This window comes from Bubalus kerabau, chromosome 2 (genome assembly GCF_029407905.1).
Source record: "Bubalus kerabau isolate K-KA32 ecotype Philippines breed swamp buffalo chromosome 2, PCC_UOA_SB_1v2, whole genome shotgun sequence".
Classification (NCBI taxonomy): domain Eukaryota; kingdom Metazoa; phylum Chordata; class Mammalia; order Artiodactyla; family Bovidae; genus Bubalus; species Bubalus kerabau.
The window spans coordinates 161,646,397-161,671,324 of record NC_073625.1 but is presented as its reverse complement, the minus strand read 5'-3'; the positions used below and the strand labels follow the sequence as shown (position 1 = coordinate 161,671,324).

At 36.3% G+C, this 24,928-nt stretch overlaps 1 protein-coding gene across 39 annotated transcripts in view; it reads left to right on the top strand.

Moving 5' to 3' along the window:
* The window catches only part of MBNL1 (muscleblind like splicing regulator 1), a 192,051-nt gene that overhangs the window by 36,499 nt on the left and 130,624 nt on the right, over positions 1-24,928 (top strand). Inside the window, exon 2 of one of the 39 annotated variants that reach the window (XM_055569337.1) lies at positions 618-1,751. The exons of the other annotated variants lie outside the window; for them this stretch is intronic. The gene's annotated coding sequence lies outside the window, so the exon portion shown is untranslated. The remainder of the gene's footprint in view (positions 1-617; positions 1,752-24,928) is intronic. 39 annotated transcript variants of the gene reach the window in all.

Below are 24,928 nucleotides of genomic sequence, written 5' to 3'. Positions count from 1 at the left end.
CTTTGAGAAGGAGGTTGCTATCATTTTGACAAATATATAGAAGTGAAGGTTTCATACACATATCTTGTCTGATGCAAAAAAAAAAAAAGTGCCATAAAATTTTTTCTTTAATACCATAGGGGAGAATTAACTGAAGTATTTAATACATAAGTTAACTCATATCTCACCCCAGTGTTAGGAGTTAAGTTGTGAGTTAACTATTTCAGTACATTGCTTCTTGGTCAGTTTGTGCTGCTCACTTTGCTAAAGTTTTCACCAAAGATTCAAGGATATTATCTTCAAAGTAGAATATAAAAGAAAGCATTAACAATAAGAAAAATATAATGTTAGGTTGTTCTTAATGACATAGTTCTAAAGATCAATAAACAAAAGTTGTAAGTTACCCCTGGGCCTTTTTTTCCCCTCTTGTTTGGAAAGGCATCCATGAAGGGCACACAGTAGTTGTACCGTGTGAGTGTGTCATCCTAAATTCTGCCGACTGAATTTAGGTGTAATTAGAGACTGGGACCCATAAAATGAGGGGCAAAAGGCTAATTATGCTTGTCAATAACCAGCTTTGTCCGTAAGGAACCCTGTTTTGACCCAATTACTACTAAATCCAATTTTTAATCCCACAGACAGTTGATGGTGCACTGGTAGCTGAAGAACGAAGGGCATTAAACTTAGCTGTGACATTGAGTGGTTTCACAGAAGACCTGCCTCCGCGGCATTTGGAAACATTGTGAAACATTAAAATTCAGTTGCTATTTTCCCCTCTCAAAATATTTTTTTAGTTGCTACTCACTTGTGGCCACAGAACAGTCCCCCTTTGAGCAAAGCAGCAGCATTGCTTAATGACATGCTGTGTGGTTAACAAGATTCAACTGCCACATCAAGGACTTTTTTAAATAACAATTTTAAGATTTTAAATTTACTTTTGAAATGAACTTGTTATAGCAGCTAATCAGTGCAAACGTTGTCCATACTCTTTGTTCTTTCTAAGAGAAACGGAAATTTAATTTATAGCGTCTAAAATGTAGTAAAATATTTCAATTTGAATAAGAGGAGGAAAAATAAACACAAATTTATTTCTGGTGGAGCTTCATGCCCAGAATGACAGCAGCTTCTTAAGTGTTAATGAAATGACTCTGTTAAAAATTAATTTAAAAATTTTGGAATGTGTTAATTAGATATTCATGTTTCAAAAACCATGTTTCATCTATTTGTGTGTATGTTTGTAACTAACACATGTGATTCTTGATACAGTATTTAGAATCCTACCTTTTAGGTAGTAGTCTTCCTGTCTTTGACTTTGTGGCTAAAATAGATCAAAAACATATTTTAAAACAGTTAAAGTAATTCTGTGACTCATGCCTGAAGTTCTGAAATTTGGGAGCATTATGAGGTTTCCATGCCAGTAACCGCTAGATCATTTGTATTGTTTCAGAGAGTAAACGGAAGGAATTTAGAGAACTTGTAATATCCTGACTTCTTTAATAAATTGTTTTCTATGTATTGCTCCAATCCATGGTCCAGCCTTTTGTGAGTTCTTGAGCCCTGAGATGGAGGTAGCCTGTGTAATCTCCTATTTTTAGCAAGTTAGGAAAGCAAACCAAATACTCTCTGAGAGGACCCTGGGAAATGGCTGTACCCTTCAGCTGTGCTGTTTCAGACTTTGGCCAGGCTCCCAGGTGACTTAGGTTTATAGCAGACTTCTACAGAGAGGAGGAGAATTCATTTCATTAAAAACAGAAGTCGAACAGTTCAAGAAGGTATTTATGTAGAAGAAATCAAATTGGCATATTCTAAAGGGAATAGGAAGAAAATCAGCTATGGTAGCATTTTAGTTGCATAGTGGTAATTTTAAAGTTTAAATAATTAACTTAGATGCATTTATTACATGAAAACATAGAATTCTGAATCACAGTAAATGTGTTGCTAAATAAAATGGGAATATATAATAATGAGGAATATTGTACAGAAACAAGTCACGAAATAGAAAGATAGCAATAAATAGAACAAAAGCTATAATAATGAGTACTCATTTATAAATTAAATCATGTGTTTTAAGTGCTTCATTTTTCTCACTTAATTTTGCTTTTGAACTTGCAGTATTAATTTACAACAAAGTATATTCATGTTGAGAATTAAATTGTTTACGAATTTGAGGTTTCAGTGTTTTATTGCTTTAGGTAGTCTGAACATCAGAAAAGGTGTTTTATTTAATGCTGGAGAGGGTTTTGTTTTTTTTCTTCCCCTTATGGCTTATAAAAGGGATACCAAAAGAGAAATATGTCAAAAGGAAAATGTCCACGCTATAAGCTGCTTTTAGAATATTATATTTCAGAAATGATTCAAAGAGTAGTTAATGGCAAGTTACTTTTTTTCTTTAGTAATAATTTAACTAAAATTAAATAGTTGATATAAAGAAGGCCTACAGGATGTATTTTAATGTGATGCCGAGTTTTTTATATTATCAAAAAAGTAAGCTTTCACTCATCTTCTGGTCAGCAGAAATACACTATAGCTTATGGAATTTTTCTTTGTTCAAATATCCATTTATCTTTCAGGTGTTGTGGGGGGAGGAATATAACCTTTAGTATTTATTTTCCAAAAATCTAGCAAAACTCTTTTACCTTTGAAAAGTTTAGTCTCTTGTTCTCTTATCAAATTAGGCAATTTTGTTTAGGATAATTCATTGTTCATTTTACACATGTTCGTGTGTACAGTTAGCCCAGCTGATCAAATTTGTCACAGACACATCAGAGACCAGATTCTACTACGAAGCGCCATGGAATCAAGGGCACAGGTAGATGCATTTAAGGTGCCTCTGAAGACATGGCATAATATATGAAATAATAAAATTAGCCATTAGAATACACACAAATAAGTAAACATACAGGTAAATGAACAACTAGAAAACCCTAAGTTAGAAATACAAATAAACCAAGTTTCTGGATGGTTATGTGGAGACAGACTTGAATGGACCTAGTAAAGTGGTCTCAAGCTGTTGACAGTTAGATTTTAGAAATCTTCCATTGTTAGCACAGTTTTATCTTCAATTTAGCTCCAAATCCTAGTATAAATCTTTCTGTTGTGTCTTTTAAACCAATTTAACTGATAATCCTGACGAGATGATATCTGCAAGTTTCAGGCTAAACATCTACTTTTGAATTAAAACTTTGATCTGGTAGGCTCTTAATTGAAATAACTTTTACTTAGAATTTGTTGTCATTGTCTTTTTTGCTAAGGGCACCTGCCATGTGATGTTACAGCTTTGACAGAGTATTATATTGTGTGTACATGTAACTCTGTAGGTATATGTTTGATGTGTCTTTCAGTGACAGGTTGATAGGACTTCCTCATTACCCTCTAGTGACTTAAGAGATGAACTGACTATGGGCATAATTTGTGCAGCAATGTGTAGCATGTTAAAGTTTAAGTTAAATTTTCTAAGCAGAAACTTCACAACTTTGTAAAGAACACCCTGTAAATGTGCCAAGTGTGATGTCATCAACTCTGACACGAACCTTTCTTTAATGAAATTCTCAATAGCTGCAGCTGCTTTGGTAATACTTACAACTTTATTCATTTACCTATTTATATTCTATGGTTTGACTTTTTTAGAGTAATATTTTTAAAGGAGTAAAGATTTTTAAACTTCTGGACAAATTTCAAGGAATGTTTTGAATCATGATATGTAAGGCACTAATTCTGGAGCTCCTTTTTTTTTTCTGCATAAGATTTTGGTACACTTCTGTTTTTTCTTTTTTGTATTTAATCTTGTTTAATTTTTTTGTGTGCGGCAAAACTAAAAACAGTTTAAACCTAAAGCAATGTGGCACTTATAATCGAGTTCAAACTTTAATTGTACTTCAGAACGTACATAAAAGTCTGATTCCACAAATGGCCTCAAAATGATTCCATGTACAAACAAGGCTGTTACTGGCGGCTGTTACTGACTTGAAAGAGCCTATGCAGCATGGGGTAAATCTTGTATTCAGGAAGTGTGTGACATGCGCCCAGTTCACGCGAGAGGTGAGAAAATGAATGTTTCTCAGACTCAGCGCAGACACCTAGGGACCTAGTTTGGGAAGCTTAAATGCTGTCATTTTCCTTGCCAAGGATAAGTAGAGGATTTCAGCTATCAACATCGCTAATCTGTTACCTTTCATGCTGAGCAATGTCTCTGCCTTCCCACAGACTTAGACAAAGCTTCTTATTTTCTTACAAAGAGATCCTATTGAGCAAATTTTGAAGTGTTTTTTTTGTTTTTTTTTTTCAACTTTAGCAGAAACACATTTTGTGCTTGTAGATAGGGGAGCAATTTCTGTTAACAAGGCCAAAAATTATGATAGTGAAAATGGATAACTAAGTAGACAGTCTTTAATTTAGCACTGATGCTGGTTATTTTTAAAATTAATTTATTTTTTAATTAAAGGATAATTGCTTTACAGAATTTTGTTGTTTTCTGTCAAAACCTCAATATGAATCAGCCATTGGTATCCATATATTCCCTCCCTCTTGAACCTTCCTCCCATCTCCCTCCCCAGACGCTGGTTAATAATATGCCAAAGCTTCAGTAAAAGCAACTGAAAAGGCTTGTTAGAAATACTTAGTTGCTTAAAGTATAACAGATTGTTAGAGTAGTGATTTCTTGGTGAATTTCACTATAAACAAGAGTAATTTTGGTGAGGACATCTTATTCCAAAATTTATTTATGATAAACAGCTATAGAGTTTTAATACTATTTTTCCTATATGAATAACATCAAATGCACATCACCTACAGTGTTACTTATACTCTTGTGGCACATTTTTGACAGATTTAAACTTTGAGATAGCATTTGGTTTGTTGTTAGAGATAAAACTTTCTGTATTATAAGGACTTGTTTTGAAAAATTCTAATGGTTATAACCCCTTACACATTATTATCTGATTGAAAGGCCTTCTCTTGAATACCTTTCACCTTGGCCATGTCTGATCAGTATTATTATTCTTGTGTTATCCCTAAGTTCTTTCCAGCTTCTTACATGCCCAACATCAGAAGTGTTGGTGAGATCCCTTTTTACATTTATCTCTGGAGTCATATAGAAATGATTTAGACATTTTATCCATAAGGAACTACATTCAACATTGAGTAACAGAGAAACCTTTCCTCTATCATGTGATGGTGGTTTAGTCATTCAGTCTTGTTAGACTCTTTGGTACCCTATGGACTATACCCCACCATGCTCCTCTGCCCATGGGATGTCCCAGGCAAGAGTACTGGCGTGGGTTGCCATTTCCTTCTCCAGGGGATCTTCCAACCCAGGAATTGAACCTAGGTCTCCTGCATTACAGGCAGATTTTTTACTGACTAAGCTACCAGGGAAGCCCAAGGCATAAACAGATTAAGGATTTATATTTCAGTAGGTTGTCCAGGCCTGTGTGATGACTCTGCAGTCACTGGAACTTAGATTGCTTCACCCTTAGGTCCCAAGGAGCACATGCCTTCCAACCGTAGGTTTATTTAAAAATCGTAAGATGGCCATTGCAGCTCCAGCCATCATTTCTGCATTCTAGGAAGCAGGAAGAGCCATGGGCAAAAAAGCCACTGCCTGGTCCACTTAGGCTCTTTTTAGCAAAAGTCTTTTAAGCTCTGCCCAGTGATTTATCCTAGTTTCTTACTGGTAGCAGGGAGGGCTGGAAACTGTATTCTTAACTGTTGCCCTGATTGAAACCATGTTTCTGGGTAGTTTAGGTAGGAGGGAAATGGATATTTAGGAGGGCAGTCACTGCGATGGGAGAGTTAGATTTATTTTCCCCCCAGAAAACTTCCAGAATCAATTAACCCCTCTGAAAAGCACCTGGGTATGGGAATAGTTGAAGAGAGATCACTTCTGAAGAGAAACTTGTAGCTTCTTTTCTTGGTTAAGCTCTCATCACTTTTCCTGTCCTAGCTAATGAGAGTTGTTTTTTTCTTTTTTCCCTTTCAAATCATGATGTATTTAGTCAATAAAATCTAGCATATCATAATACAAATGGATTGATTTTTGCTAATGCAGAATAAAAAATTGTTTGCTTTATTTTTTATTTTTCCTATTGCCAGTACATATTTATATGCACAGTTAAGTATTTATAACTGGAATATAACAAGAATGTAAGTCATAAAAAACAGGTCTCAAATGATTTTGACAAAAGAACCTGTAATTACCCTGATCTCTGTTTCTGCTTCTTCTGCAGATATACGTTACTCTTATTTACTCTGTATGAAGCAAGATAAAAAGTTATTATTTATTAAAAATAATTCTATGGTGGTTGGTATTTTCAGTGCTTTTAATTTTTTCATATATTAAGTCCTCACAAATACTCTTTGAAGAGTTACCAGTATCACTGCCATTCCTCTGATGGTCACACTGAGGTATAGAGGAGTTAAGTGATGTGTGTAAAGTCATTCAACCAGTAAAAGGTGAACTCCAAGCCTGGTAACCTAATTTCACTGCCTATACTTTTAACAACTTTCCTGTAAAACATTACTTCTTAATTTATATATCCACATCCCAAAGATTCAGCAAAGAAAACACCTGAACAGCAGTGCTTTAGAATAAAAATTAATGTATCAGACAGATTTGCAACATTGGGCCTAAAGCAGTAGATACTCAAAAGTAATTATATTTTAAGTCAACAAATGAATCAATAAGTGAACACAAAATGGCAGCAAGAATGCTGCCACCAACTTTCAGATATATTTCTTTTAAATGTATGGCCATGTAGGAAAACATTTTGAATTAATCATCTTAAATAAGTGGTCACTGTATAAACCATATAGCTATCCCCCATTGTATTAAAAAAAAAAAAAACCATATTCCAAAGTTTTAATCATTTAGAAAGCATTTTCCCACAGAAGCAGTGTGGTTAAGTCATTAGCCCAACCCTGGGAAGCCTAAGTAACCTATAGGATGCTTGAGTTATAGTCCAGTACAAATAGTACCCTGGAAATTCTGATTATTAATTAAACCCAGGAGGCTCCCCAGAAGCATTGTGAATACCATCTCATCATACATCTTAAGTTATATTAGTGTCATAGACCCCCAACTGCTTTTGTTAAACTCTTTCAATGGGAAAAATATATTTCAAGTTTCAGTTTGGGGCTGTGTAAATTCACCAGGGCCTAAAGCAGAAGTGGCCTTTCCCAAACTTCTGGACATATTCTGCAAGCCAGTGCAATAGGTTTTCTCAGCTCCACATTTGGCCTGCTCCGCCCCAGAGCTGGCAGTGGCTCAGAATCATAGGCACTACAGACAGAGTATGGAATGAGGGTTATTCAATATTTGGGAAATACTGAACCCTTAATATTCATTGGAAGGTCTGTTTTAGAAGCTGAGGCTCCAGTACTTTGGCCACCTGATACAAAGAGCCAACTCATTGGAAAAGACCCTGATGCTGGGAAAGATTGAGGGCAGAAGAAGGGGAGGCAGAGGATGAGATGGTTAGATAGCATCACCGACTCAATGGACTTGTATTTGAGCAAACTCTGGGAGAAAGTGGAGGACACAGGAGCCTGGCATGCTGCAGTCCATGGGGTTGCGAAGAATCGGACACAACTTAGTGACTGAACAGCAACAACATGGAATGAGGGGCTGTGGTCTATAAAGTTTCCCCAGGGTGGGAAGACTTTTTTGATATATGTCTTCCAGGTAACATTTCTTTTTTCTAAGGACTCAACCTGCTTTCTTTTCGAATGTAGGGGTTTTTGGTCCTGAGTCTGATCCGCTATGGAACTTCATATTAATGAACAAATTTCTCCCATTCTCTTTTTTTTTTAATAAAATTATCAAAAGCATAGCTTTGTTTTTAATACCTTTTCTTTCTAATTACTAGTAAAAATAGGGAAAAATAGGTGGATAGTGAAAATATCAGATTAAAAAAACGTTTTTTGGCCATTGTATCACAGGATATAGTCAAGGGATCAGCAATAAAGGAGCAGATATGAGAACAAAGATGTTTAGGAGGTGATAGGGGATGGGAATTTCACAGTTCAAGGAGTGTAACTTAAACACTTCCTATGTCAGAGGAAGATATTAAAAACACAGCCTTCCAGGGACAGATTGCTAAAAGGGAGACCAGTGTATTAGGTGGTGGTGGTGGGGTTCAGATGGGAACGTCTCAATAGCGATTGGAGGTCGGTGGAAGAGAAACTTAAGGAAGAGAGAGAGAAATGTCTCCAGTGGTTTATGTTTCTTTTTTCCCTCTCTTCCTTCTCACAACTACTAATTCCAAGACCACAGTCGGGAAGAGAACTAGAGAGAATCCCCAGTAAGCGAGCTCCCGTAGCCACAGGCCACCAGCCTGGGGCAACTGTTCCCGCATCACTGTTGGTCTATTGAAAACCACCTATATTTTAACACCAGATCACAATTTTAGGCCCAGATGGATTCTTCTGATGCTTTCTCAGTTTGTTCAGCAATGTTTATATATTTTAACTTGTTTGATTGAGACACACTATTTATTCAGATCCAAAACTGTTTTCTCAAGACTCCATAGGACCCCAGGCATCTTAAGTTAGAATTTGTTTCTCTGCATTAAATTCAGACATGGAGTAGAGGCTTCTGGTTTTCAGAATCACTTATACTTAAGTCCAGGCTATTCTTTTTTTTTTAATATAAATTTATTTATTTTAATTGGAGGCAAATTACTTTACAATATTGTATTGGTTTTGCCATACATTGACATGAATCCGCCACGGGTGTACATGTGTTCTCAGATAGGTAAGAAGCATCTGCTATTAATAGTTGACAGTAAATTATGCAAAGTAAAACATGAAAAATTAAAGTTAGAAAAGCTGGGAAGCTTTTCTATCATTTTCAATTTTATGCACAAGTATGGACATAATCAGTGTTTAGGATCTGCTTGTGACAGATAAATTACATCTGTAATTCATTCTTTTCCATGTTACAGCATTCAGATGATTATTTGCTTTCAAACATCTTTGCTCATCTAATAGTCTAAAATCATTCATAGACTGTAGATAAGTCTAGTAACATCTTCTAATCCCAGGAAGCCTTTATAACTAAACAGTGTTAACTTACCAAATGGGCCAAGTTAAAAAAAAAAAGATTTTGGAGAAAAACAGAGCCAAATTTATCATGCCCAAAATAAGATTCCTTTTTCGTAGATGACATTGCCCTTCATAAAACAATTCTCCTTTAAGGGAGGCAACTGAGAAATAAACCATGAAGAAAGAAATAACTAAAGAATTCATTTATTTATAAAGAATCCTGTTAAGAAAGGTCTGTATTCTGAATGAACCATCTTTCTTCACATTATCTCATATCTCTTCATGACTTAAGTGGAAACTAATGAAATCTAAATCTAGCCATGAGAAAAAGATTATCATCATGATTTTATTTATTAAATTTTTTCACTATTATGAAATTTTATTGCCAGATATTGCCTTCCATGAATCATAGCATAGTAATAAATTGAATACAAATGTACACATAAAACACCAATATATTAAAAAAAAAAAGAACTCCAAAAACAAAAAAACAAACTCATCTTAAACTCAGATAAACTAAAGAGTCAGGTCCACATTGAAGAAGAGTCATCTACATTTCAAGTTCTTGCATGGTAGAGTCTAAGTAGCTTCTCCAAAACCTTTAAACTGACTGACATATAGTAACTTGACATATAACATACGTAGAGTAGGTTAACTATACAGAACTATAGAGAAACGGTATGCTTGTATTAGTAGAATGTGTTTACATTGTAAACGATTTGTACACGATTCATCATATTCCAATATTCAGCAAGATAAACCTGAATTAGATTGATTCTTAGATGAGATATGCAGAAATGGTTAATTTTACTCATATGCAGAAATGGTTAATTTTACTTGCCTGACTGGATAATCACCTATTGATTATATAAGATGCTGGGGCTTAGAATGGTTAGGTAACCTATGCAAATTTGCACCACCAGGAAGTGGCCAAACTGGGATCCAACACAGGCAAATCCATCTTTAGAGCCTATGCTTCAACCTTACACTCTGAGTCTAACTCGTTTAAGCTGACAGTGTTACGAAGCAGTGCATCGCCACTTTCGCATACAAAAATATAGTGTTAATTATTAGTGAGTCTATATATTAAAGTGACAGACATATATACTTAGGCATATTTGTTGAGAAACTGTGTGTGAAGTCGCTCAGTCGTGTCCGACTCTTTGCGACCAAATTGTAGTTACCTGAATTTAAGACAACTATTGGACACGACTGAAGTGACTTGGCATAGCATAGCATATACTTTTTAAAACATGATCACTCACACTTTCACTTAATTCAGAAAAAAAATCCCTGAATAATTGCTAATAAGGTTTTTTTTTTTTTTTAATTTAAAATGGGAAATTTATACTAAATTTTACCTGGGAGTTTAATGACATAAGGAATCTAAAACTTAAATCAGGAAGAGTTTTAATAATCGTGCCAGACTGGAAACAGTTTAGAAAAGCAAAATTGGCTGATTTGGGGGGAAAAAAAAAAAAAATTTCAGTACTCTAAGACAAAGTTGGGAAGTGAAGTACAGGGGACCAGATAAAGAGGTTTTTGTTACATAATTATCTTTATGATTTTGTTTACATTAAGTATCCTTTCTTAGTCAAGAAGTAGTATAATTGATATTTTTCTAATTCATAGAACCATGCGACACTATTTTGTAAACGGGTGAGAGTTCCTTCTTCATATTTATTGAGTTTCACTGGGCATTTTTAATAATACTAAAAACAAAAAGCTGCTCAAACTTTTCTAAAGTCTTTTAAAATTGTACTATATGAAATTGAAATCTAGATTAAACCATTCACCCACCTCTTTGCCAAATTCCTATTGTAGGTCACACTTAAGTGTTTGTGTTAACTTTTAATGTTGTGTTTTAAAACTTAGCTTGGAATAATGTTTTAGTAGCTAATTTAATTCTTTGTATATTTGCACAGTACTTGTGTCCAGTAAGAGGAAAGTTTCTTCACGTGAATAGTTAATTTTAAAATCGCTCACAACATTGTTTTTAAGGCTTTTGAGTTATTTGTAGTTGAAATAAAAATGACTAAATATAAGAATCACTGTGTTTTGTTCATGATGTTGTAAAAAGAACATGTTTGCACTCAGAAAAAACAAGGATTAAAAATATCAAATTTCTGGGCTTCCTGAGTATTTGGTAATTGTTAGTTTACATTGAACTGTTGAGAGAAGTATCTCAAATATTAATTTCATTAGATGATTTAAAATGCTCTGTGAGAGATACATAATTATTCTCACACAGCTTTTCCACAAAAGGGAAAAGAAAACCTTTAACATCAAGAGCTGGTGTTACAAGGAAGCTTTCCTTAAATGACTAGAAGCTTAATGCCTTTTGGCCATTTTCTTGAATATATCAGCTTTTTCAAACAGCTAGTTAGATACATTTTTACCAAAATTGTTTGTGATATATAAAGGAAATCAGTCCTGAATAATCATTGGAAGGACTGATGCTGAAGCTGAAACTCCAATACTTTGGCCACCTGATGAGAAGAACTGACTCACTGGAAGAGACTCTGATGCTGGGAAAGATTGAAGGCGGGAGGAGAAGGGGACGGCAGAGGATGAGATGGTTGGATGGCATCACCAACTCAATGGACATGAGTTTGAGTAAACTCTGGGAGTTGGTGATGGACAGGGAAGCCTGGTGTGCTGCGGTCCATGGGGTCGCAAAGAGTCGGACACAACTGAGCAACTGAACTGAATTGATATAAATTCACACGGTATGTAAGTCAAACTTGTTTTGTGTTTAGAACCAAATTGATCACAGGGAAAGGTGAGTGGTTTTCCTTGTCCTTTGATTTCATTTCTCTGGGCATTTTCTTCATTAGTTTGCTTTAGTGACAGTTTTTTTTTTTTTTAGTGTTTTCTGAGTGTCTAGATTGGCTTCTGAGAAGGCAGTGTCAACCCACTCTAGTACTCTTGCCTGGAAAATCCTGCAGTGAGGCTGAGTGACTTCACTTTCACTTTTCACTTTCATGCACTGGAGAAGGAAATGGCAACCCACTCCAGTGTTCTTGCCTGGAGAATCCCAGGGACGGGGGAGCCTGGTGGCCTGCCATCTATGGGGTCGCACAGAGTCGGACACAACTGAAGTGACTTGGCAGCAGCAGCAGCAGATTGGCCTCTGTACTCTTTTCCTTGGGATGAAATTTACAGTAATATTTTGTAGCAAATCAATATTAGTGCCAGGAGTAATGTTGCCACAGATAGTTTTTACTTGGTCCCAATGGTACCCTGGAATTTTTAATCAAAGTAGCATCTGCATAATAATTGCAAAAAACCATATGCAGAAGTATGTAAGTAAAAAACTTTTCATGATAGAGTAAGACCAGGTTAAGCACCAAAACCATAAAGGCAGCTGGGTCTGGGTTTGACTCCATCAGTCATTTCCTAGTGACTTTGTGCCTAATCCTTTACCTCCCTAAGTCTCAGTTTCCTCCTCTATAAAACAAGGCTAATGATTCCTTCTTTGAAGGTTTGTAAGGATTGAGGGAAATCACTTACATAATGTACATCACTCCATGCAGCATCTTGAGCAGTGTAAACGCTCCATACCTAGTACCTGCTCGTGATGTTCTTGTCTGAATGCTGGAATATGGTCACGTTATTGTCCCCTTAAAAGAAGACCTTCCCTATGTCAGAAGAGACATCTCATTATTTTGCATATTGTGCTATAGGTACTTAACTCATTTATTGATTTAAAAATTTAAAAGCGACTGTTATCTGCATTATCACATACTAGCTTATTCATTTACCTGTTATCAAGAGAATACATCTCTTAACCTGTAGCTTGTGTGCCCCTTGACTTTAAGCTGGTTGTAGTTGTTGTAGCTTAGTCACTAAGTTGTGTCTGACTCTTTTGCGAACCCATGGACTGTAGCCCTCCAGGCTTCTCTGTCCATTGGATTTCCCAGACAAGAATCCTGGAGTAGGTTGTCATTTCCCTCTCCAGGGGATCTTCTGAACCCAGGGATTGAACCTACATCTCCTGCATTGGCAGATGGGTCTTTACCACTGAGCCACCAGGGAAGCCCCTTAAGCTCATTGGGGTAATATTAATAAGTCATTATTTATATCATTGTGCCCGAAAAGCCATTTCCTAAATGCAGGTATCCATGAATGAAGAAGTAGTTGTAACCATCATTCCAAATTTAATTTCATTTGAAACTAATGCCTTTAGCTCTGTGTTGGTCTAAAATGAATAATTCACATTTGATATTTCAAATGTGTATTAGTTATGTAAATTTCTTCCTAAAAGATTTACCTTGGACTTTTTTCAAAAATAAAATTGATGTTTATTTAGTAAAGTACCTGTGCAGACTAGAGGGTTAAGTATTAAAGTCTGTTTTTCATGATTTGCTCTATCCCTACTTTGTTCTTTTTATACTTGTGTAAACTTACTTAGTTGGTGAAACATCTACCCCTTAACGTCCTAAAAGGTGTAAAGTGAAAGCGAAAGTGAAGTCGCTCAGTCGTGTCTGACTCTTTGCAACCCCGTGGACTGTATCCCACCAGGCTCCTCTGTCCATGGGATTCTCCAGACAAGAATACTGGAGTGGGTTGCCATTTCCTTCTCCAGGGGATCTTCCCAACCCAAGGATCGAACCTGGGTCTCCTGCATTGCAGGCAGACTCTTTATCCTCTGAGCCATCAGGGAAGCCCCTAAAAGGTGTAAAGCAGCATTTATATCCAAGATATTCCATTTATCACATCCTTGTTTTTTCCCCCCTTTCATATTTCTCAGAATTGATAGGAATCCCATTCTAGTCCAGTAAAATGTTCTCTTTTGCTTCAAGATATTTAAAACGTGCTGGCCTAATTCACAAGTTTGAGACTTTTCACTTTGGTTAGAAATGAGGATATATACTTTTTGCAGCAAATGGAGAGAAGAACCCCGGCTCCCTGACATTATTGTCTTTTCTGGACTGGTATAGCTTAGTGGTTTCCTGTGACTAGCTCTGGGTTTTCCTTTGCAGTTGGTGTAAATTTTGTTATATTTGGTTTCAGAATATGAGTTGTGTATTTACTGTTTGATTTATTGAGCCATGCCACTGCCTTCTTGTTAAGGCTATTGATTATTGCCCATTCTTTATGCTGTGTATTGATTTGGTATGTGGCAATGAGTTAATTGCATTACTTGATGTTAAAAGAGGATCAAATATGTTTGAAAGAGATGCTTGTGGCCTGTTTAATTGAGTTGCCTATTTAGGCTTTTAACATGTTGTGAAACAATTAAGAGAAAGTACAGGAGGACCTCTGAGGGTAGAGATCATAAAATTTGTTTTCAGCTTTTAGAAGATGCCAAAAATTGTGTAGTAAGTCATTCCTGGCATTAAATGGTCAATTATATTGAGTTAGCAGATGTGTAAGTGCTAGGATTTTCCCCCTGTATTTTGTTTAAAAATCAAAGGAGCTAGCACCCTTGGATGCTCACATTTTATTGAGAAAGAATCACTTCTTTCTAAGAATGGTTTCATATTGAAACCATGTGTTATTGGGTATATGTAGAAATAACAAATGCAACGTGTATGTGTGTGTAGGTGCTGAAATTTGGGGGATATTGCAGAGAGAAAATTAAGCTAAATGAGTAAGCTGGGAATCAACCGAGGTTTTTTTAATCTACTCATTTATTTCATGTTTCTTAGCTAAAAAATATTTGTCTGTGTAAACAATAACATTTATAATGAGGTGATATTTACTTATTTTCCTTGACATTAATTGTTTGAATTTTCTGAACTTCAGACAGTCTACACTTAATGTGAAAAAAATTAACCTTCAGAATGAGATCATAGTACCATGGTCCTCTAATGAATGTTACCTTTTGTTTTAGCAGCTCAGTTGGCTCTAGTCCATGGAAAAGTTTTTATTTCCCATCAGCTCCAAGGTAGGAGCCAAACCAAAGTTAAAGAAACATTTTCCAGCAGACAAGTTTCTACAGATACTATCAACAGTCTAAGAGTAGGCACTTGTGCATTCACTGACTCACTCACTTACACAGACGCACGCAGATATTTCTTACAGAAATATTAGATTGGAAAAAATATTAAAATACTGATAATGATAGTAATTTCAGGTTAATAAAGGCATTCCATATTAATCCTTCCTAGTCACATTATAGCCTTAAATTTTAGATGTGTTTACTTTTTCAAAATTTGTTTGCTTCAGGATGATTGAAAGAGGACCACTTTCTCCCCATGTTAATACCTTCCAGGGCTTTTTGATCTCTAACCTTTTGTCACCTCTAGTTTATTTGCCTAGCATATGATTTTTGAAAAATGAAGGAATGCAAACAATTACGACTGGCTTTTTGGAAATGCCTATTAAAACCCTGACCTCAAAGGACCTGCCAGTTTGGAACTTTAACAGTAAAAATGTGAAACCTCAGCACTGAAAGCAGAGTGTGTAAGAGATGGTGCCAGTTGGACCATTTTGCTACAAATACCTGCTAGCCCCAACCTTTCGCTTGCTTAGTGATCCACCATACTAACAGTGAGTGAGTGAGTGAAGTAGCTCAGTTGTGTCCGACTCTTTGCAACCCCATGGACTGTAGCCTACAAGGCTCCTCTGTCCATGGGATTTTCCAGGCAAGAGTCCTGGAGTGGGTTGCCATTTCCTTCTCCAGGGGGTCTTCCCGACCCAGGGATCTAACCCGGGTCTCAGGAACCACTTAATTCCATGTGAGTCAAAAGCTTACATGGCATGCCTGCTGTATGCCAGGTAGCATCTTAGGTACTTTCCCAGGCTTTCTGCACAAAGCAAAAAAGACCTGGAAAGTATATATATTTTTTCCTACCTCTGCCACTTGCCCCACCATCTATACCTACTCAGTTGGAATCTCTAAAACAAGAGACATGGCCAGATATATATTTTCAAAAGCTCTGTGCTCCTGGTTAACAGCTAGTCTTTTAATACTGCTAGGAGGTTCAGGGAGTGTAGTATTTTTGCCACGACTTCTGACTCCATATAGAAGATATATTTTTCTTCCAACAATAAAATCATCTGGAAGTCTTCACATACTCCAGACTCCGCATATAGAGTGGACTTTGCTTTCTGATTTAGTACTGTGGATTCATTTGAGATGGAGAAGGCACTGGTGACCCACTCCAGTGCTCTTGCCTGGAAACTCCCATGGACGGAGGAGCCTGGTGGGCTGCAGTCCATGGGGTCGCGAAGAGTCAGATGCGACTGAGCGACTTCCCTTTCATTTTTCACTTTCATGCATTGGAGAAGGAAATGGCAACCCACTCCAGTGTTCTTGCCTGGAGAATCCCAGGGACGGGGGAGCCTGGTGGGCTGCCGTCTATGGGGTCGCGCAGAGTCGGACCCGACTGAAGCGACTTAGCAGCAGCAGCAGCATTCATTTGAGAGGACTTCCCCAGTGGCTCAGTGGTGAAGAATCCGCCTACCAAGGAGGAGACGTTGAGTTCGATCCCTGGTTTGGGAAGATCCCCTGGAGGAGAAAATGGCAACCCACTCTAGTATTCTTGCCTGGCAAATTACATGGACAGAGGAGCCTGGAGGCTACAGTCTAAAGAGTTAAACACAACTCAGCAAATAAACAACAATAATAAATTTGAAAACCTGACTTTAAAAAAGTGAAATAACCTCACCTACTTAATGTCTTATTCATGGTTAGAACATGGAGTGGAGTCACTTTATTTCATTAATGTCCCCGCTAGCTTTTGGATACAAAAAAATTTTTTTCTGTCTCTAAATAACATTCTCTATCCCTTTAAAAAAAAAAAAAAGGACTAGCAAGTTTCAGTTTTGATATGTATCTTCTATTTTGTTGTATCTCTTCTATTAATTACAATAAAATAGACAGTTGGTAAAAGAATGCTACTTTTAAGCTTCTTATATATCAACAAATGTGGAGTTTCAGTGATGACCTAGTTGACCTCATAATTATTTTATTTTTGTAAAGAATTTTGTATTTTTGCATATTCTGTTTCATCTCATTATCTCCAAGTAATTGCAAATATAATAATCTTGAAGTAATTCTAATATCTTGTCTTTGAATTTCTAATTGATCATGGATTTAAATGAACGAAACTTTTCTTACTTTAGAGGCAGTCCTTAGGCATAGCAAATGAATAGGCTAGCCTGGTAGATATAGTTTTATAAACTTTCAAGACATGAAAGTGATCCTAAAAGTCCAAATGCCATTTAGAACTTCATGCGTAAATTGTATGTGTTGTTCTAGGAAGCAGGGAAAATTGATGGTCAGCCTTAGCCTGTAGTATATTTTGACAGCATGAATGAGTCAAGCAAGCAATTTTCCAGACTGTTTAATAGTACAAAGTAAAGGACTTCTAAAGAAGTCATTCTTATGACTAGTTGAAAAATATTTTTCTTAGTAACTGTTCTCGAGAAAAACAGATCACCATTGGAAGAAAAATGAAATCTGAAGTTGCCAGCATTCTGAAAGTGATTTAATCACTAAAATGTGTTTACCTTATAACAAAACTCCTTAAAAGGATACTGCTTCATACATTTCCAATTATTTAATGAATGTTGTCTTGAACTTCAGTAGGAAATTATTTAACACCCTTATGCACATTAACTCCATCACCTTGGCAGATTATTGGTCATTGTATTTTTAAACTATTTTTTAAAATAAATTTCCAGTAGCACATATAAAACTGCATCATCATAAAATTAAAGATGAAATGTTTTAAGTTTACCAAGTTGCTTCAAGTGTCTTCCACTGTGTGGTTCTAAACTGCATTTGAGTGAAAATAGGACTTGATCATAAAGAACCCACCTGCCAATGCAGGAGACATAAGAGATGTGGGTTCGATCCCTGGGTCAGGAAGATCCCCCTGGAGGAGGGCATGGCCACCCACTCCAATATTTTTGCCTGGAGAATCCGATGGACAAAAGGGATTGGCAGGCGACAGTCCATGGGATTTCAGAGAGTTAGACATGATTGTTGTGACTTAGCATGCAGGCACAGGACTTGGGTGACTGGTGGAAAATCATTCATTTGTGGATTTACAGATTCTATTCTCAGTGGTTTGAAAAGATGCATTGTCCAGCAGCAACTTTTGTACCAGTGACCGTGCTTCATGTGAACTTGATGGATTCTAATCACTGGGTTTATCATTACTACATAGATATTTGGAAAGAACAGCCTGTAAATCTCATTTCTAAGCCACGAGTAGCTATTATGTCAATTTGAAGAACATAAATAAAATACAGATTAAAAAAAAAGACACCACAGTCATTCACAGATTCTAGCTACTTAAGTACCTATGATTATTATGATTTTTCAGTATCGGGTTAATATTTAAAATTTGGAAAATAACCTACTAACCTTATTTTTATTTGTAGTGTTGGAAGTGTTTCTAGCATTTTTCAAGTAGTAACTTGAAAGAAAATTGAGACTCATCTAGGGTTCCACTTTCATTTTTACTATAGTAACACTTGTAGGGGCAAATCACTCAATAGTCATGCCTCCACTACAATTAAACTTTGTAAACATTTCAAGAATAAAAACTTCAGGTGCTAGGTTTTTCCTTGAAAACACCTGACATTTTTCTTGCCTAAATTTAAGATTTGTTTTCTCTTTACATTTTAAAAGATTTTTCATGGAATGTTCAAGGGTTTTGCATGATATTTAGACAGGATTTCTTTTATCACTTTCAACATTGAACTCCAGTGATCCATAGATTCTTTGGATTGCAGTTAGAAGAGTTTTAGAAATGATGTCCTGCAATCTACTTGCTTTTTGGATTAGGAAACTGAGGAGCCACTGGTGGGGTTAGAGTTTAATCATATTCGTGAAGATCCTGAGATTGCCAGAACCCTTAAATATGACTGGTCAATTAGTTACAGCAAAAACTGGAATAAGCTGTCTTCATCTTATGAAAATAGCCTATGATACATTTGGTTGATAACTACTATTAATTGTCGAGTTGGTGCTGTTAACTGCCATCAAGGTGCATAGCTTTCTTGACTAACATGATGCCTTGATTACTGCCAGTATTAAAGGTTTATAGTGTTTTGTTGTTTAATAGTAGATTCTCCAAAAAAAAAAAAGGGGGGGGATACCTAACTTTATACCAAAATTTACTAACAAAAGGATGTATTAGATATAATTTAATATCATAAAATACACAATATCCTGTATTTTACATTCTAGATAGCCAATTGATTTTTATAGAATGATTTTTTTTAGTTAAACTTTTGCATCTGAAGCCAACCTGTGGTTGCAATTGACAGATGAGTTATTAGTTCTTTTTCATTTCTCTTATTCATAAGAAGCCCTTATTATACAGTGATTATCAAATGAGACATACTTCATGAATAACTTTTATTCTCTACATTTTCCGACCATTTTATGTATTACAGAATAAATCACATTATACCTGATATTATAGTTCAGTTTTTCATGTTTCTTTTTGCCACAAGATGACAAACTCCTTAAGAAGGAGAAGCTTACATTCATCACCTCTCTATGTATGGCAATTTGAATGTCCTTGGCATTTGGCATTCAGTGAATTGAAAGCAATGTTTCTTCCTAACCATGACTAATAATTGTGAGCAGATTTTATATGCTTTCAAATTCATTAGAGAATTTTTTTTTAATGTAATAGGACGTTTGTTGGATAGTGACATATAACTCTTTTTAAACTATTTCTCTAAGGAATCTGGCCCCCTTCATTTGTGGCAGGACTCATCCAGTTAAATTGCTCTGGTGCCCTAATAGACTGTTTCTGTTCTATTGATGTAAATCTCTTGAGCAGGCCTTTATTTGCACTTTTGCCGTGTTTTGTATGTTATCTTGTGCAGGCAGCACTTGAAGACCCGGTTGGGCTTCCTGATAAGGATTGTTGTATGGACAGCCCATGTCTCAGAGGCGAATGGTAATTGGTCAGAGCAGTGGCACAATACACAGTTAATCTTGTAACAATATTAACTCACTGTTAGTAAGAGTGATTTGTTGGGAAAGTATCACACGTAGATAGAACAGTATTAATTTATTCTTCAGAGGTTACATGGGGAGAAGCAATACCACCAGGATACCAATATCATCACTGTTTGTTTTTCCTTTTTCTCTCACTCTGCTGAGAATACTGAGAACATTGATTAGTGTCGGTGTTTCTCGTGTGGGGAAACATTCTGGGGTCCAGACTGCAACTATAATAACTGTCGTTTTTATTGTAGACCTAATAATAATAACAAAGACACGTGATATTGTCAGTAGATCATGTGACTCTGATGCTCTTAAAATTCTCCACACTTTAATTTTAGGGAAAACCAAAAGGTTTTGTCTTCCAAGTGTGAAACCTTTATGGTGTTACGAGTCTTCAACCCAAGCAGAACAGAGAGTCCAAGCTTCCCCAAAGTATAAATGCCTAGGTCCTACCACTTGTTCACTTGCTCATTATTTCTTCCCTCTAACAATTCTTTTAGGAGCTGTATGACAGGAGCTATCTTAAAAAGAACTGAGAAGTTCTCGTGAGTCAGAAATGATCCAGACTGCGTGTCGATGCCAGTAGTCCTAGCAATTAAGTATTTGATTGAGGGGAAACCTCCATTTATCCACTTTGAAGAGGATCATCAGGAGGGATTAAAAATTTAGTACTTCAGGCTCATTAAGGGTTAGAGTGGAGTAATTATGTAGCTGGTAACAAATGCTACAGTCTCCACTTGAACAGTAAGATACGTTATTTCTTGAGACTTACTGGCCCTCTTCAGGAGCTTCACAATTTGTAAATGTTGTCTTCTTGGAGAATAAGTTCTGCTGACCCATTCTTTTAGATTCCGTGTGCTTTTTTTGTTGCCAAGTGTGCTTTCAGAGAAGGTAGTACCCTTAAAGGGATATGGGCTCTGTAGAGCGTCTCCCTGTGGCATAAGCAATGCTTATTGTCTTCATCAGTGGGCCTCTTCATACAGTGCTCAGAAGAGCATGCCCTCATACCGCGTTGACTGTGCTTATTGATGATTGTGCTGCTAGTTTAATTTCCTAATCTTGCAAGTTGAGAAGTAATTAAATGCTCATGAGACATTCTGTTGAGCCTGGTTTGCCATTCTTCATCACCAACATTTTAAGAAACTTTGTTTTTAAATCAGGAAATCTGTGTTTCTGTTTTTCAAGTCTTCTTATTTGTATAGCACACAGGAACATGTTAATTTCAAAAGAACACACAGTTGGATCTACTTTTAAACTAATTGGAAGAGTTAATGACAATTTGTTTTACCTTGAGTTTTATTATTATTTTTTTAATCTGGACATATTATCACCTAGGATAATCTCTTAATCCCTAACTTAAAGTCTATCCATTCCGGTTTTAGATATGATTCTAATAAACCAGGTAATATTACCATAATTCAGAACTATGAAAACATATACATTACTTACACATACACATTACTTACTAGGTGATTTTACTGCATAAAAATACAGCTCAGGAAAGATACATTAGAACTCCGTGGTGCTCCTAGTGTGGACAGACCGTTGTAGTTAAGTTTTTACTTCCATTCCTCTATCTGGAAGCTGTTTGAAAGCAGAGGCTGTGCCTTAGTCATTAGAATCTCCATTGCTCTCCCATAGGCCCAGTACGTGGTAAGTTTCCAGTAAATACTACTTTACTTGTATTGACTTTGAAGTGAAACAAAATGCGGAATACCAGCTACAATAGTAGCTCTTGATCCATCCCATAACCTTTCTTGCCTCCCCCCTTAAGGTTTGCAAAAAGCAGTTAAACTAATTATAACAATTATAGTTGTAAATCAGACCACACATTTTTAAAAAATTAATTTTTATTGGACTATAGTTGCTTTACAATGTTGTGTTAGTTTCTACTGTAAAGCAGTAGACCACACATTTCATTAAAAATTGACATAGACACCTCTTTGACAGGCCTGTTTCATTCAAAGAAATGAAAACTAGCATTGTATATAGAACAGCAAAATCACTTGAATTTTCACTTCTCAACTTGATATCACAAAGATAAAAATACACACCTGTAGTCTCATCCCAGTCTAGTAACTGGGCTGAAAAAAGGTCCATTTAGTTAAGTAGCCAAATTGGTTGTTGGAGTTATTTTATGTACTAGGTGACAATATTGCTGATTGATTTTTTTCATTTTTATAATCATTTATTCTGTGAATTTTTCTCCCTAAGGCGGTGAACTGAAAAAGTTACATCTTTTCTGCCGTTGATAAGCATTATGAGTAGAAATCAATAGTTAAATTGACCCAATAAAAGATGCCTGGGACCTACTATTGAGATGATAACATCAGAAACCAACGTATATAGACTCTAACAAGACTCAGAAGCATCCTTTGCTTTTGTTTTGCATACGTATTAAGTAGCATAAGGCTTCCCTGATAGCTCAGTTGGTAAAGAATCCGCCTGCAATGCAGGAGATCCTGGTTCGATTCCTGGATTGGGAAGATCCCCTGGAGAAGGGAAATGCTACCCACTCCAGGGTTCTGGCCTGGAAAATTTCACGGACTGTGTAGTCCACAGGGTCGCAAAGAGTTGGACACAACTGAGCGACTTTCACTTTCTTTCAAGTAGCGTAAGACAGTGCTCATGAATTGCATTCTTTTTTTCCTAGAGAGTCTGTATAAGCCAGGATTCTGTTCATTAATAGATAGGCTGCAGTCCATACCATGTGCCAAAAACAGGTATATACTTGCTTAAAGTTTGCTAGACGTCTGTAACACATTAGTGTAGAATTTATCTTTTGTACTTTGCCAATCACCAGCTGCTTTTCTTTGACATTGTATTCACATTCTGTGTGAAAAATAGATTTTATATTTCACTTGTAATTTATCTAGATATATTTATTTATTGGACACTTGTGAAGTGATAAAGGAACTTTATAAGGAGAAAGGATCAATATATTAATATTAATAATTCTAACTCCCTTCATATACAAATGCAAAATTGATCTAACTGTGCTTATTCGGTCAGTGCTGTTGTTAAATGGATAACCTGAAGGAATATTTTCAAATCAATGGTGTACATAACACTAATATTAATAATTGAAGCTCCTTTTCTACATATATCTGTATGTTCTTTAAATATAGATAAGATACATCTAGATCTGTGAGTAATTGGCTTTTTTTCCTCCTTTCTTCTGATCAGTGTCATTATGCCCCTTTTATATGATAGGTAATTTGTAAAGCAGATGGTATGCAAAAACAATCCCCCTCTTCTTTTTTTGGTTGTAATGACTGTTGCTGACCAAAATCAAGTAATTTCTCTAAACCATGCTTTCACTTTTATGCTTCTCTAGTCAGAAATAAATCTTCTTGTGTGCTCCCTGAGGGAGGAATAGTTTAGCAGGGAATCACATAATAATCACTGTTCATTAATCACATAGAAAGAATCCTTTTTTAATGTCAACTCTGTCATTCATATAAAATGTATGTTTCCTTGAGGAATCTCTATGAATTACTTGTTCATTCTCATTGCTTTTCATACGGTTCATTATACTCCTTGTGTGAAGTCGCTCAGTCATGTCCAACTCTTTGTGACCCCATGGACTATAGCCTACCAGGTTCCTCCATCCATGGGATTTTCCAAGCAAGAATACTGGAGTAGGTTGCCATTTTCTTCTCCAGGAGATCTTCCCGACCCAGGGATTGAACCCAGGTCTCCCGCATTGTAGGCAGACGCTTTACCGTCTGAGCCACCAGGGAAGCTCTTAGGAGCTCATTAATTTCAACTATAAATTGAATGTTGCTTATGTACAGAGTCTGTGAATAACAAGAGATAGCATTGGCACCTTTTCTTTGATTTACTTGTTATCTTCTGATCATATGAATAGCCTGTTGATTCAGCTCTCTCCGTGCATAGCTTGTTGAAGGCTGCAGGGAGTGGTATGGTGGAGTTGGCTTACTTAAGACCTCTTCCTAACTCCAGGTCATATTGGCAGCTTAAATTTGGCCATGGTGGGAGGATTTACACTGTGGAAATTGGCAAATGCTACAACTCCGTCCTCAGAAAGCCACTTATTAAACACTTACCAGCACCCACTGGTTATAGAATTATCTTTTCTTTTTTGAACAATTGTTTGACCATGTGGAATAGCCGTGTAGAATTTTCCTTCCAGATATCTTCTTTCTCTGCTGTTTTATTTATTTCCAGATACTTTCTTTCTATCCCACTTACCAATGGAGTGACTGAGCAAATTACTTATGCTTTCTGTGTCCTGGTGTCCTTATCTGTAGGAGAGGGATAATAATGGTACCTGCCTTGGGATGGATATGATGTTGAATAAGAAATATACTTTTCTCAGTCTAATAGCAAAATGCTTCATGTACAATGAACACACAAGTAGTATTACTATTTACCTTTCTAATTAATAGGTATTTATTGATTTTTTACTAAGTACTTAATATTTTGCTTAGTTCAGTGGGTCATTGATCGAGACTCAGTGCCTCTAACCATGAGTATTAGCTTAGTGCTCTAGGGTTAAAAGCCTTCCTTTTTTGCTGTCCCAACCTAATGTCTTCTCTTTTTTTTCTGTTTTTCTTCTTAGAGCTTTTTTCTCCCTGTATGAGTTTTGCAAACTTTCTTCATACTTAGATTTAGTTTATACATGACCTCTTCTAAGAAGCTTCTCCTCAAACCCGCCCTGGTCATGCTTTTGTCCTGCCTTCGTGTTTCTGTAATGCACCCAGTTCATATCTCCATCACTGTCTTCGGCACATGAATTCTAATTACATGCATCTTCCTCCCTCTCTGGATTTCAGTGCATGACATGTAACCTACCACCTTCGTATTTTTGTCTCTTAGTGAAATACTTGTTACATAGTAGACTCCATCGAAAAGAATGTCTGAATGGTTGTTGGTTGAAGGAATACGAGACTTTGCTCCTAAAGGCCTTATTACTTGGTTGAAGAGATGATAGTATACCCATGTGACATGAAGGTGAAC